This window comes from Pan troglodytes, chromosome 19, assembly GCF_028858775.2.
Source record: "Pan troglodytes isolate AG18354 chromosome 19, NHGRI_mPanTro3-v2.0_pri, whole genome shotgun sequence".
Classification (NCBI taxonomy): domain Eukaryota; kingdom Metazoa; phylum Chordata; class Mammalia; order Primates; family Hominidae; genus Pan; species Pan troglodytes.
Genome location: NC_072417.2, coordinates 47,344,608 through 47,359,911, shown reverse-complemented (window position 1 = coordinate 47,359,911; position 15,304 = coordinate 47,344,608). Strand labels below are relative to the sequence as shown.

General features: G+C 40.5%; 1 long non-coding RNA gene across 1 annotated transcript in view; it reads left to right on the top strand.

Annotated features, from left to right (window-relative positions):
• LOC107969218 (uncharacterized) overlaps positions 1 to 15,304 on the top strand; it is a 31,713-nt gene that overhangs the window by 3,511 nt on the left and 12,898 nt on the right. The gene's annotated exons all lie outside the window — the stretch shown is intronic.

Here is a 15,304-nt window from a genome sequence, read left to right as displayed (position 1 = left end):
CCTCAGTTTATCCATCTTTACAGTGGAGACTGTAGTAAGTTTTTCTTTTTCTGCTCAGTTGTGTGTCTTGTTGCCAGCTGTTCCCTAGTCTGCCTTGTTGCCACTGTTGCCTAGTCTGTCTTGTTGCCACTCAGTGCCCACATGAGAGGATCTAAGGTAATTTCTGACAGCCTGGGACTCCTTAAAGAAAAACAGAAGGTGCTACAAAACCCATCTTAGGAGAAACCTCTATTGTCCTCATGGAACCCCAAGAACTTCAGGCAGACAGGTCTCTCTCAAAATCTAAGGCTCTCCTCTGTTTTGTTTTGCATTATCTGACCTTTTAGGTTTGGGTGGGCATCAGAAATCAGTCGGGGAGAGAGATCTAAAGAAAGTTGTGGATATTAAGATGTATTTATGGATGGTAAGAAAAGTTATGATGGAAAGAAATGTTATATGAGACAGGATCTTGTATGGCAAATTTCTGTCCTAAAGTAGAATGACTAATTATGAAAGAGGGAAATACAGGAAAAGTCAGAAAGTTCATGTCGTAGATGGTCTGTGGAATTTGTGTTAGGGTTCATAAAATGAGGAAGAAAAACTTACCACTGCTAGATCTTTTCCTGTCTAGAAGTGTTGTGTATGTGATGTATATATAAAGGAGCACTAATTACTTGGCTTAGAAGAAAACGAAGGCTCTTAAATATTTTGTCAGAAAAATAGAATCTCTAATGCCTTTTATTTCACATGACTTCAGTAATCTTTGGGAAATGAAGACAGTGTTAAAATCATTTTTTAGTAGAAACAGCGTTTCTCTGTATTGGTCAGGCTGGTCTCAAACTCCTGACCTCAGGTGATCCTCCCGCCTCGGCCTCCCAGAGTGGTGGGATTACAGGCATGAGCCACCGCACCCGGCCTACAAATAGCTTAAATTATTTTATAAATTAGCTGTTGTTTGTTTTGCCTACTTTCAGACTTCTGGATTTTTTTTAAGTATGAGGGATTTCAATTGTTACATTAATATAAAAGCTTAGATAAATAGCACAAACATGAATTTTTTTTTTTGACAGAGTCTTGCTCTGTTGCCCAAGCTGGAGTGCAGTGGCACAATCTCAGCTCACTGCAACCTCCACTTCCCAGGTTCAAGCTATTCTCGTGCTCAGCCTCCCAAGTAGCTGGGATTACAGGCATATGACACCATACCTGGCTAATTTTTGTATTTTTAGAGACGGAGTTTCGTCATGTTGTCCAGGCTGATCTCGAACTCCTGGCCTCAAGTGATCTGCCCGCCTTGGTCTCCCAAAGTGTTGGGATTACAGGCGTGAGCCATCGCACTTGGCCGACTGTATTCTTTATGAATTTTTTTACATCAAAAAGCTCATTTGTAATATTTTCTGTATGTATTCATGCTATAAAATTTATTTTGTTTTATTTTAACTTTTTAAAAATAGAGATGGGGTCTGATTGTTTTGCCCAGCCTGGTCTTGAATTCTGGGCTCAAGTAATCCTCCCACCGTGGCCTCCCAAAGTGCTGGGATTACGGGCATGAGCCACCATGCCCGGCCTATAAAATTTATTGTAAAGGAAAAGGCATATTTTTATTAAGCTGATAATCTTTACATAAATACGGAAGCATGGCATATTTCTTTATTCTACTTGGGCTATTTTGTGTTGCATTAAGAAGAATTTTTTGTTTGTTTTTTCTTCTTACTATGCTTGTTTCTGGAATACTCCTTTCCTCCCTTATCTTCCAAACTCTACTACATCTAAATGTATCCTATTTTTCAAGGATTTGATCACATATTACATCATCCAGGAAGTGTCTCTCCTGTTCCCTCTTCTCCAAAATGTATATTTTTTTTCTAGAAACTCTTGATCCTTTGCCTCTAGACCATAAGCCCTTTGTAGGCATGTCTGTATCTGAGTTTTTAAATTTCTTTTCTTCTTTTCCCACTCCCAGAATAACACCCTGTGCCCGGGAGTAGCAGATACTTGTTGAATGCATAAAAGAGCTTAGCAGCTGGAGTTAGTGTGGATGCTGTAGAAGATGTCTGATACACATAACGGCAGTTTGATGCTGAATAGTTTTTGGAAATTAAAAAACAGGTAGAAATTTCACCAATGTCAGTGACTAACATAGCTGTAATTAGTAAATTATCAAAATATTTCTTTTTTTTTCTTTTTTACAGAGAAAGTCTCTCTCTGTTGCCCAGGCTGGAGAGTAGTGGTGTGATCATAGTTCAATGCAGCCTCCGAGTCCTGGGTTCACACGGTCCTCCCGAGTAGCTGGGACTACAGGTGTGTGCCACCACACCTGGTCAATTTCTTTTATTTTGTAGAAACAGAGTCTCATTATGTTGCCCAGGCTGACCTCAAATTGCTGGGCTCAAGTGATCCTCCCACCTTGGCCTCCTGAAGTGCTGGGATTATAGGTGTGGGCCACTGAGCCCAGTTAAAAGCATTTCTTTAAAAAAGAAAAAAAAATTCTGTTTATTGGGATTTGGGGGAGGAAGAGAAAGTAAATATGGGATTGGTTCATCCTAGACAGCACTCATGGTTCTAGATAATATTAGAATGCAATAATGTTTTAATTTATATATGCAGGGAATTTTGGAGTAGTTTCATTCCTAGGAAAAAACTGGGAGTTAGAAATATGGGAAGATTGGCCAGCACGGTGGCTCATGCCTGTAATCCCAGCACTTTGGGAGGCCGAGGCAGGCGGATCACGAGGTCAAGAGATCAAGACCATTCTGGCCAACATGGTGAAACCCCGTCTCTACTAAAAATACAAAAAACAAAACGAAACAAAACTAGCTGTGCATGGTGGCACGCGCCTATAGTCCCAGCTACTCGGGAGGCTGAGGCAGGAGAATCGCTTAAACCTGGGAGGCAGAGGTTGCAGTGAACCGAGATTGTGCCACTGCACTCCAGCCTGGTGACAGAGCGAGACTCCCATCTCAAAAAAAAAAAAGAAAGAAATATGGAACAGTTGGTTGATTATAATAGAATTTAGGACTCCCTTTGAAAGAATAATATCGACTAGTTTATATAAAAAATTAAATTCTTAAGTAGATTAGTCAGGAGTAAAGGAAAAGTCAAGATTCCCAACTTATTTGGATTTCTTTCCCCCATTGCAGTGTACTCGAGGAACAAAATTTGGGCTGTTTGGCTGTTTTTATTCTTTGTTATTCACAAACTGATATGAAAACCAAATATATTGAGGTTATATTTTTCTTTCCTTTCTTATTTTTTTTTTGAGATGGAGTCTCGCTCTCACCCAGGCTGGAGTGCAGTGGCATGGTCTCGGCTCACTGCAAGCTCCACCTCCCAGGTTCACGCCATTCTCCTGCCTCAGCCGCCAGAGTAGCTGGGACTACAGGTGCCCACCACCATGCCCGGCTAATTTTTTTCTATTTGTAGTAGAGACAGGGTTTCACCTTGTTAGCCAGGATGGTCTTGATCTCCTGACCTCGTGATCTGCCTGCCTCGGCCTCCCAAAGTGCTGGGATTACAGGATTGAGCCACCGCGCCCGGCGAAGGTTACATTTTTCTAGGAAAATTCGACTCAGATTTATGATGAGAGTCACCTTTATGCTTATAGATTGCCCCTTTACCCCATACTTGTTGAACTGACAGACATTCTTCTTGCCATTATCACTGCCATACACTGTTCACATTCAGAGTAATTTGTTTTAGGCAGTTCATTTCCCTTGGCAATAACATAGAGATTTATGTAATTTTGAAAATGTTTAAGTAGTCATCATCATGACTTTGAGTTTCTGTTCAAAGATGTTTAACTTCGCATTACTTTTAAGATTTTTAAATTCATTTTTAATTAGAATAACTTTTATGTATTTGGAGGTATTTGGAATGAAATCAAAACTTATGCTATCTGGGAGTTATAACCTAAAATATGCAGAACGTTAATATACCTGATGTAGGAGTATATACATCCTGTTGAGGGGGGAGAAAGCAGTTACTTTATATTCACACAAAATCATTTGAATGCATGAAGGAGGATATGCTGTTTTAAAATCTTATCTTTCACTAATTATAAGCAATACATTATTTTTTATATATACTGAAATTGAAAGAACCACTTCCTGGATGTAATGTACTGAGTTTGTTGCATATTCTTCCAGTTTTTTTTTCTGTGTTTGTATAATTTTCTATATTATGGAATCATAATGTACTATTCTTTTGTATACTACTGTTCGAAGTTTGTCTATTTATTTCAGAGTTACCTCTATCAATCATTAACAGCAACTTAATACCCCATTTCTAGTACATGAAAATACCATAATTTGCCAGGCACGGTGACTCCTTCCTGTTGTCCCAGTACTTTGGGAGGCTGAGGTGGCTGGATCACCGGAGGTCAGGAGTTCAAGACCAGCCTGGCCAACATGGTGAAACCCCATTTCTACTAAAAATACAAAAATTAGCAAGGCATGGTGGCATGTGCCTGTAATCGCAGCTACTTGGGAGGCTGGAGGCTGAGGCAGGAGAATCACTTGAAACTGGGAGGAGGAGATTGCAGTGAGCCATGCCTCTGAACTCCAGCCTGGGTGACAGAGTGAGACTCTGTTTCAAACAAAAAAAAAGAAAATACCATAATTTGCTTAATCAACTTATGGTCACTGGATTTTTTTTTTTTTTTTGCCAGAAAAACAAACCTGTAAACAATTGTGTGTGTGTGTATGAATATTTATGCACATGTACATATGTATATGTATTTTGTGTACTTATACAAACAGCTTTGTAGGATAGATTCCTAGAAGTGGAGTTGCTGAAATCAACTCCACTTTTGATTTGAATTCAAATCAAAAGTTGTGAATAATGTAGATATGGATAGATATTTATACATTTTCCTTCCAAAACATTGTTGTACCAATTTGTAAAGCTACCAATAGTATTCAGGTATGCCCCATACCCTGGCCAATACTAGATATTACAGTTTAAAACATTTTGACAATTTAGGAACTGAAAAAATGTGATTCTGATTGGTGTTTTATCAATCACTATTGAGGCTGAACTTTTTTTAATATGGAGAGAGTTGTCTTTCTTTCTTTCTTTCTTTCTTTCTTTCTTTCTTTCTTTCTTTTTTTTTTTTGAAACGGAGTGTTGCTCTTGTTGTCCAGGCTAGAGTGCAATGGCTTGATCTCAGCTCACTGCAACCTCTGAATCCTGGGTTCAAGCAATTCTCCTGCCTCATCCTCCATAGTAGCTGGGATTATAGGCATGCACCACCACTCCTGGCTAATTTTATATTTTTAGTAGAGATGGGGTTTCTCCATGTTGGCCAGGCTGTTCTCAAACTCTCAACCTCAGGTGATCTACCCTTGGCCTCCCAAAGTGCTGGGATTACAGACGTAAGCCACCGCGCCTGGCCTTTTTTTTTTTTTTTTTTTTTTAAAGACAGAGACTCGCTCTTGTTACCCAGGCTGGAGTGCAGTGGCACGATCTCGGCTCACTGCAGACTCCGCCTCCCATGTTCAAGCAATTCTCCTGCCTCAGCCTCCCAAGTAGCTGGGATTACAGGCATCTGCCACCACTCCCAGCTAATTTATGTATTTAGTAGAGATGGGATTTCACCATGTTAGTCAGGCTGGTCTTGTACTCCTGACCTCAGGTGATCCACCCACCTCAGCCTCCCGAAGTGCTGGGATTACAGGTGTGCGTCAACTACATATTCACTTTTTTTTTCTTTTTTTCTTTTCTTTTTTTTTTTTTTTTTGAGACAGAATTTTGCTCTTGTTGCCCAGGCTAGAGTGCAATGGCGTGATTTCAGCTCACCTCAACCTCCGTCTCCCAGGTTCAAGTGATTCTCCTGCCTCAGCCTCCTGAGTAGCTGGGGTTACAGGCCTGCGCCACCATGCCTGGCTAATTCTGTATTTTTACTAGACGTGGGGTTTCTCCATGTTGGTCAGGCTGGTCTGAAACTCCCGACTTCAGGTGATCCGCCCGCCTGGGCCTCCCAAAGTGTTGGGATTACAGGCGTGAGCCAACGTGCCTGGCTTTATTCACTTTTTTCATACGTGTGCACATATCCCCCTAGCTATTCTTTTGTAATGTTATGTAGCCAGATAAATCCAAACCCAGCACTGTGCTGCTGTGGGAACTTGGGCACATTATTTAACCTCTGTACACCTTCATTTCCTTGTTTGTAAAATGGAGATAATGTGAATAGCATTAGGCATAGTGGATGGCACAAAGTAAGTAAATAATAAATGTTAGCTGTGGCTCTTATTAATTTATTTATGTGACTTTTGTGTTTTGTGCTCTATTTAAGACTTTCCTTGCTCCAAAATGTAAAATATTCACCTATCTACTAAACTAGAAAAACAAAGTGAGGAACATTATATGCCTCTATGTGTCTTTGCTTTAAAGATGAAAAACAACGTATATATTTTTGCTTGTATATCACAGGATATATGATACTTGGAAATATTGGTTGTCATAGTAAGAAGAATGAGTGAGAGGAAGACTTTTTAACTGCATGCGTTTTTGTATTTTTAAAACAAAGAAGTCCCCAGATTGTATTTAATACTTCAGTGGTTTCTTTTTTTCCTTTTCCTTCTCTTTTTAAAACTTCTAATTCTTTGATCCATCTGGAATTTACTTCTGGTATAAGAAGTGAGACATATTTTGGGGGATAAAATTGTGTGTGAATTCTACCCCAACTAGCTAGTTGTGTCAGCACCATTTAGTGAATAATCTGTTTTTTGCCCCACTGTTAGAATTGCAGCTTTTGTCATTTACTAAATGTGTTTGGGACTATTTCTGATTGGTCTTGTTATTTTGGTCTCTTGTGTATTACCATACACTTTAAATTACTATCGTTTTATAATTTTAATACAGATGGGGTTAGTTACCTGTTCGTTACTCTTTTTTTTCAGACTTTGACATTTCTGGTCTATGTGTTCTTCTAGATGAACTTTAGAATCATTCTGTGACATTCAAAAAGAAATCATAGAGATTTTTATTGAATACTGAATATTGATTGGGAGTACTGAAATTGCAGGAGAAGTTTGGGGAAATTGACATCTTTATGTACTTTCTGTCCTGTGTTCTAATAGATTTTTATGTCTCAGTAGATTTTCAAACTTTGCTTCAAATAAGTCCTGTACAAATAAGTCTTGTATATTTCTTGTTTATTTATTTTAAAAAACATCAGACCCATGAATGGGAGTTTGTTTATTTTATTCAACAAATATTATAGAGAATCAAACAGGTAGTTTTTATTCTAGTGAGAGAAGACAGAATATACTCAAATAAAATGAAGTACGTAATCCATTTCAGATTATGATAAACCTGTAAAGGAACCAAAAGGGTGATGTGATTGAGAGTAACTAGTGGGAACTTACCTTATATGTAGGATGGTTGGAAAGACTCTTCTGAGATGACATTTGAACTGAGACCTTAAGTTTGAGGAGGAGCTAGCCACCTGAATGAGCCAGGAACAGCGTTCCTGGCAGAGAGTAAAGGAGGACGAAGGCCCAGCTAGGAAGGACCTGGCAGAGAAGGGCTCCTAAAGAAACTGAAAGGAAACTCATGTTGCTGGGGCCTAGTGAGCAATCTAGAAAGTAAGCAGGCCAAATCAAGTAGGGCCTTGGGTCATGGTAAGTAGTTGAGACTTTATTTGCAGTGCGTAGGAAATCCTTGGGGAATCTGAAGCAGGAGAGTGACATGTTCTGATTTAAGGTTTAAAAAGAACACTTGGCTTTTTGAGTTGAGAAAGTATTGAAGTGGGAAACCCAGTTAGGAGTTTTTGCAGCAAGAGGTAAGGAGGGTGGTAGTTAGATGGAGAGGCCTGGGAAGCTTCAGAGTCTGTGCGTGTGTGTGTGTGTGTGTGTGTGCACGTGTGTAAGGAACAGCTAAACAACTTGCTGTTGGAGTGGGTGCTACTGAGAGCTAAGTACTGCTAGCTGCTGCAGAGGCCGTGTAGAGCAGAACAGAGCTGATCTTCGCCTTCACAGGTGTTTGATAGTTCTGTTTGTTTCTAAGGTGTGTACCAAAATAAAGTAGGCTAAGAGCATTTGACTTTAAGATTTATGGAGCTCGGGGGTGTTGAGGGGGGTGCAGCAAAAAGCAGAGTCTGTTAATAACCCTTGATTTATATTGCTTAATAACCTGTAGTCTCTGTTAGTGGGTCAAAGGGGAGGCAGCCGCAGATGATCTTTAAGGTATCTGTCTCTGAGTTAGAAAAACATAGCTTGAGGAAGTTATGCAGCTTCCCTACAGCCTTAGAGCTGATAGTGGAACCAGACTTTTAGGTGAGCTCATGCACACACCAAGTCTTAGCACACTGCCTAGTATATATCTAGAGCTCAGTAAATGGTAACTCTTTTAGTAATATCCACTTAGATATTGTTATATCTATTAATTCAGGCCAAATATCTACATTAAAATTTTTCTTAATTTCTTTGTTCTTCTTTTGTGTTAATCAAGGAGGGAATTGGCATGTAGTCATCCATTTTGCTTGTGAAATTTATTTGTTCTTGTTTCGTTTGTTCGTTTTGGGATGAAGTCTTGCTCTGTCGGTCAGCCTGGAGTGCAGGGGTGCGATTTCGGCTCACTGCAACCTCTGCCTCCCAGGTTCAAGTGATTCTCATGCCTCAGCCTCCTGAGTAGGTGGGATTACAGGTGTGCACCACCACGCCTGCCTAATTTTTTGTATTTTTTTTTTTTTTTTTTGAGACGGAGTCTCACCCTGTCACCCAGGCTGGAATGCAGTGGTGTGATCTCTGCTCACTGCAACCTCTGCCTCCCAGGTCCAAGTGCATCTCCTGCCCCAGCCTCCCAAGTAGCTGGGATTACAGGCGCACGCCACTACACCCGGCTAATTTTTGTATTTTTAGTAGAGATGGGGTTTCACATGTTGGTCAGGCTGGTCTTGAACTCTTGACCTCGTGATCCTCCCGCCTCAGCCTCCCAAAGTGCTGGGATGACAGGTGTGAGCCACCATGCCCAGCCATATTTTTTGTAGTTTTAGTAGAGACAAGGTTTCACCAGGTTGGCCAGACTGGTCTTGAACTCCTGACCTCAAGTGATCCACCTTCTTCTGCTTCCCAAAGTGCTGGGATTAGAGACGTGAGCCACTGTGCTTGGCTGGTTTTGAAATATATTTGTTCTTATAAGCTGAGTGAGTGAGTGTTGTTCAGTTCAGAGAATTAGTTCGGTGTAGTGCCTACATACCACAGAGTTCTCAGTTGGATATTGTTACATTGTACTCCTGTCTTGGGACAGCGCTTTATGTAGAGGTAAAGTAGCATCATTTTTCTTTCATTTAAGAATTATGTATTTATTATTTTTTGAGATAGAGTCTTGTTCTGTTGCTCAGGCTGGAGTGCAGTGGCATGATCTTGTCTCACTGCAACCTCTACCTCCTGAGTTCAAGTGATTCTCATGCTCAGTCTCCTGAGTAGCTGGGATTACAGACATGTGCCACCACGCCCAGTTAGTTTTTGTATTTTTAGCGTAGAAGGGGTTTCGCCTTTTTGGCCAGGCTGGTCTCAAACTCCTGGCTTCTAGTGATCCACTTGCCTCGGCCTCCCAAAGTGTTGGGATTACAAGCATAAGCCACTGTGCCTGGCCAGAATTACTTATTGAATATGCGTACCCATAGATTTATCAAATAATTGTATCCTTATTAAAATTTTTCTTTCAATATCATACTTTATAAGAGGTAGGATAGGTTAACTAAAAAGCTTTTTCTTTAGCTTCCATTTGTTTCTATGTCTTTAAGTAAGATGTCATGATGTCAGAAGAGGCTGCAAATAAAATACCTTGTCAATGGCATTCCCCCAGATTAGATCTTAACCAAAAGTCTGAGAAGCAGTAGCTTTTTTCCCCCCAAAGGGAAGAATGCTTTAGTTTATTTTACAGGAGAAAATTTATTCCAGTATAGCACCACTCTGGTCTTGTACAAATTACAGAATTCACTTGGGTAATTTCTAGTCTTTCCTCTCCTGGATGCTGGACTCTGTAATAAGTTTAGGAGGTCAGCTTTCTTTAAATTATCCCCAGGTTGGAGGATTTTAGGTGTCGGGATGCCCAGGGTGGTGGTCCTTCTTAGCCTTGTCTTGCCTAACATACTTTTAAAATTGGTCTAGAGCTGGACAGCTTTGTGGGAACTGGTGTGACCTAATTTGCTTCAGTTTAATAACTAATATTTTAGCATTTGAATGTCATAGAGGCATTGCCCTATCACATACTTTTGTATCAGGAGGTTTTATTATTTTATCAGTTAAAAATTGCATGTTTTGTAGGATCCTTTTTCTGCTTTGGTGAAATGTAGGCTTCACCTCTATTGTGACGCTTGGTGGATTCATTCTTGCTCATCTGAAGTGGCATCTGCGGTCCTGCCACAGTGAAGTATATTTTTAGCTTTTTTTTTTTTTTTTTTTTGAGATGGAGTCTGTCTCTGTTGTCAAGCTGGAGTGCGGTGGCACGATGCCAGCCCACTACAACCTCCGCTTCCCGGATTCAAGCGATTCCCCTGCCTCAGCCTCCCGAGTAGCTGGGACTACAGGTGTGCACCACCATGTCCGGCTAATTTTTTTTTTGTATTTTAGTAGAGATGGAGTTTCACCATGTTGGCCAGGATGGTCTTGATTTCCTGACCTTGTGATCTGCCGGCCTTGGCCTCCCAAAGTGCTGGGATAACAGGCATGAGCCACTGTGCCCGGCCATTTTTAGCTTTTTTTCCAAGATGGCTTAGGCCACCTTGAACACCTTTGCATAACACATTTTGGTTATGCAAAGGTTGTGGGCCAAAAGCCAGGAGTTCCTGCTGAGAGGAAAAATTGCTTGTTTTTTGGCAGGATAGTATTTGAAATTCTGTTGTTGCAAGATTTTCCTGTTGAGTAAATATGTGTGTGTTTATTTAATATGAGAAGATTTAAAAAGGAACTTAAATAGATCAATTTCATTTTGCAATATTGTATTACCTGTTTGCAATATGTAAGAGGCTAGTTCTGGGTTTATCTGTATAATTCAGTTAGAAGTGCTATTGTCTTTTATGACAGTGACATATAATTATTACTATATTATTCTCATTCTAAAACATTATGTGTTGATATTTAAGAGATGAGGAAGTTGCTTATAAAATCTTGATCAGATTTCTTAAACAATTCATAGAATTTTTTTAGTTCATGAGTCAACCATGTAACTACCCTGAGTTAATGAGTTTTGGTGCTAAGAACTGAAATCATAATTTGATACTGCCACTTAAGGTGCTCCCTTCCCCTTCAGTCTGAACTTTAGATTCTTTCATTTCAGTGGGTTTCAAATGTAAAGTATTCTGCCGAGGTATCTTAGTGAGCCAGGACTGGAGTGAAGGGTGGAGGGAGGGATGGGGAAGGGCAGGGGGAGACTGAAAAGATGAATCCTAGGTCTCCCATTCTCACTAGATCAGAATGTTTCTCCATTGTACCTTTTGTACATTTAGCTTTCATTTAAGACTTTTGAGGAAAACCTTCTGGTTAAAAAACAAGATCTGAGCACTGTTGCCCTGTATCTCGTGGATAACTTTTGAGGAAGGAGGTTGTAGTGGTCTCCAGGCTGCAGTTCATGTGAGGAAAGGAAGGGCTTGCTTTGACCTGTAAATTTGTATGCCAGTAGGGGCTAATTTCCTGAATTTGCTAGTGTTTTTTTTTTTCCCCTTCTGTATTGGGTGAATAGTACTTTTAAATAAAACTGACTTTTGTGGGGTTTTTTTTGAGATAATAAAGTTAAACTTCATTAAAGTCATACCACAAAACTAGGACAACAGGAAGGATTACTGAGATGAGGGAAAAAATGGAGAAGTCACTTAACTTGTGACTTTGAGTGACATTGAGTGTAATTGTTGAACTCAGGACTCACCATAGCTGAAAGTTAAACAATGTGCATTAAAAAATTGTACCTCATGGGTTTCTAATCATTTCGGCCACTGTTAGAAAAAAATGGGATGACCCTGGGTTAAAATCTTTTTTTTTTTTTTCCTCTGCATTCCATTTATAGCTTTATTTATTTGGGATGTCTGAGTTGGGAGGAGAGCGCAGAGGTAGATCACTTAAAGCATGTTTTAGGACAGCAGATCAGAATTAGTTGGAAAACTTTTACAAAATGCATGAACGTTCATATAGTGAAATACTCTTGTTTTTGGACAGAGTTTCATTCTTGTTGCCCAGGCTGGAGTGCAATGGCATGATTTCGGCTCACCGCAACCTCTGCCTCCCGGGTTCAAACGATTCTCCTTCCTCAGCCTCTGGAGTAGCTGGGATTACAGGCATGTGCCACCATGCCTGGCTAATTTTTGTATTTTCAGTAGAGACGGGGGTTTCAGCTTGTTGGTCAGGCTGGTCTCGAATTCTCGACCTCAGGTGATCCACCCGCCTTAGCCTCCCAAAGTGCTGGGATTACAGGCGTGAGCCACTGCGCCTGGCCCATATAGTGAAATACTCTTTAGCAATAGAAAGAACCATAGATGCATGAGAATAATTGCCAAGATGTATTTTTTTTTGTGGGGGGACGGAGTCTCGCTCTGTCGCCCAGGCTGGAGGTTGGTGATGTGATCTCGGCTCACTGCAAGCTCTGCCTCCTGGGTTCACGCCATTCTCCCCACCTCAGCCTCCTGAGTAGCTGGGACTACAGGCACCCGCCACCATGCCTGGCTGACTTTTTTGTATTTTTAATAGAGACGGGGTTTCACTGTGTTAGCGAGGATGATCTTGATCTCCTGACCTCATGATCCACCCACCTCAGCCTCCCAAAGTGCTGGGATTACAGGTGTGAGCCACTGCGCCAGGCCAACCAAGATGTATTAAGTAATAAAAGCAAGATACAGAACAGTGTGTTTCTAGTATGCCACCATTTACATAGGGGAAAAAGTGTGAGTGTATGTATGTGTAGGATATTTCTAAAGGACACTCTAGAAACTAGTAACTTTGGTTGCCTTCTGGGAGGGTAACTGGGTAGCAGCTGGAGGAGAAGGGCGAGGAGATTTTTCACTTTGTATTCTTGTGGTACTTTTAAAAACTCTTAAGTCCTGCATATAATGTTTATTTCTAAAAAGATCAACCCTCCCCACAATGCCACATGTTGGCTTTTCCCTTTCCACCTGGAGCAGCTGCAGATGTATAAATGAGGTGAAAGCTCCTCAGGTGGTTTTAATGTGTGGTCTCACAGAACATCTCAGCTCCTCCTAGTTCACTACTTGCTGAGAAAGCCGCAAAGCATTGCAGAAAACATTAGTTTTTCCCATTTTGTCGCAGACAATTTTGTGATACTGGAGGAATTATTGACTTTCTCTGATCTTCACGTTTCTCACCTGTCAAATCAGTGTTAGTTGGGTAATCTCAACCTTCCAATCCTTAAGATTTGCTGACCTCCATGCCTCGGGCCTTGGAAGGGAGCAGGGAGAAAACAGACTGAGGGACAGCTGGTCAGTCTTCTGACTCTTCTCCTGTTCAGCTTTCACAACAGCAGGAAACGTGACATCAGGAGAAAGGATGATATATTTATTTAAAATATTTATATATTATATGGTACCACATGCAGTTTTTAAAGTTCTTTCTTTCTTTTTTTTTTTTTTTTTTTGAGCTGGAGTCTGGACCCCTCACCCAGGCTGGAGTGCAGTGGCACCATCTCAGCTCACTGCAACCTCCGCCTCCCAGCTTCAAGTGATTCTCCTGCCTCAGTCTCCCGAGTAGCTGGGTTTACAGGCATGTGCCACCATGCCTGGCTAATTTTTTGTATCTTTAGTAGAGACTGGGTTTCGCCATGTTGGCCAGGCTGGCCTTGAACTCCTGACCTCGTGATCTGCCCGCGTTGGCCTCCTAAAGTGTGTGAGCCACCACACCTGGCCTTAAAGTTCTTTCTATACATTTTTTCTTTTATTTTTTGAGTCAGAGTTTCATTGTATCACCCAGGCTGGAGTGCAGTGGCACAATCATGGCTCACTGCAGTCTTGACCTCCTGGGCTCAAGTGATCCTCCTGCCTCAGCCTCCCAGGTAGCTGGGACCATGGGTGTGTACCGCCATGCCTAATTATTTTTTTCTTTTTTTTTTTTTTTTTGAGACAGAGGCTTGCTCTGTCGCCCAGGCTGGAGTGCAGTGGCCCGATCTCGGCTCACTGCAAGCTCCAACTCCCGGGTTCATGCCATTCTCCTGCCTCAGTTTCCCGAGTAGCTGGGACTACAGGCACCCACCACCACGCCCAGCTACTTTTTTGTATTTTTAATAGAGACGGGGTTTCACCGTGTTAGCCAGGATGGTCTTGATCTCCTGACCTTGCGATCTGCCCGCCTCGGCCTCTCAAAATGCTGGGATTATAGGCATGAGCCACCACACCTGGCTGCCTAACTAATTATTATTATTATTATTTTAATTTTCTTGTAGAGAGAGGTCTGGCTTCATTGCCCAGGCTGGTCTTGAACACCTGGCCTTAGGAGATCCTCCGATCTTGACTTCCCAAAGTGCTGGGATTACAGATGTGAGCCACTGTGGCCAGCCTATAAGTTTTGTTTTAAAGTTAGATTGAATGATAATTCCCTAGAAAATTTTATTTTCTAAACCTAACTAGATAAAAAAATATTGATAAAAACTGGGAAATTGATCAATTTGTCATACTGAATTATTTTTTGAATTTGCCCTCTTCCCAAATACATTGAAATGATGGAAAGAAAATTAAAACTTTCATAATAAAGTATTAATGGGTGGAGATTTTATATACATAAAATTATATCTGTTATATTTTTATGTATACAATTATGTAATTTTCATCTTATATTTAAATTCTATTTTTTTAAAACCACCGAATTAGGTAATAATAGAACTCCGGTCTTAAAGTAAGAGTGTATGTACACACATGCACATGTGCATATGTGTATATAAAATTTTTGTCATGGGAGTTTTATATATAATTAAGATAAAAATTATATATTATGGCACACATTTTTATACATATGTAATATTCTCTACTGTATGTATGTAAAATACTCCCATATTAATTATGTATAACATAAATATTTGTGTTATCCTGAAACATAAACATAGATAATCATGTTTTAGGATGGGAATACTCAGGAGTATAAGGGTACCTGTTCTCCCATTAGTCAGTCTGTGAATTCAATATTTATGGGTTCTCATCCAGAATTTCTCTGGGACCTGACAAGCTGACTGTGATGCTTGTGTGTAAGAGGAAATGTGCTAGAATAGCTGGGAAGGTGGTGAAAGTAGCAGCAACAACAAAGCACAGTGAGGTGAAACTTGCCCTGCTGGATATGAAACCTCATAATACTAGAGTAATTTGAAAAGTGTGGCAGTGGCACAAGAAAAGACA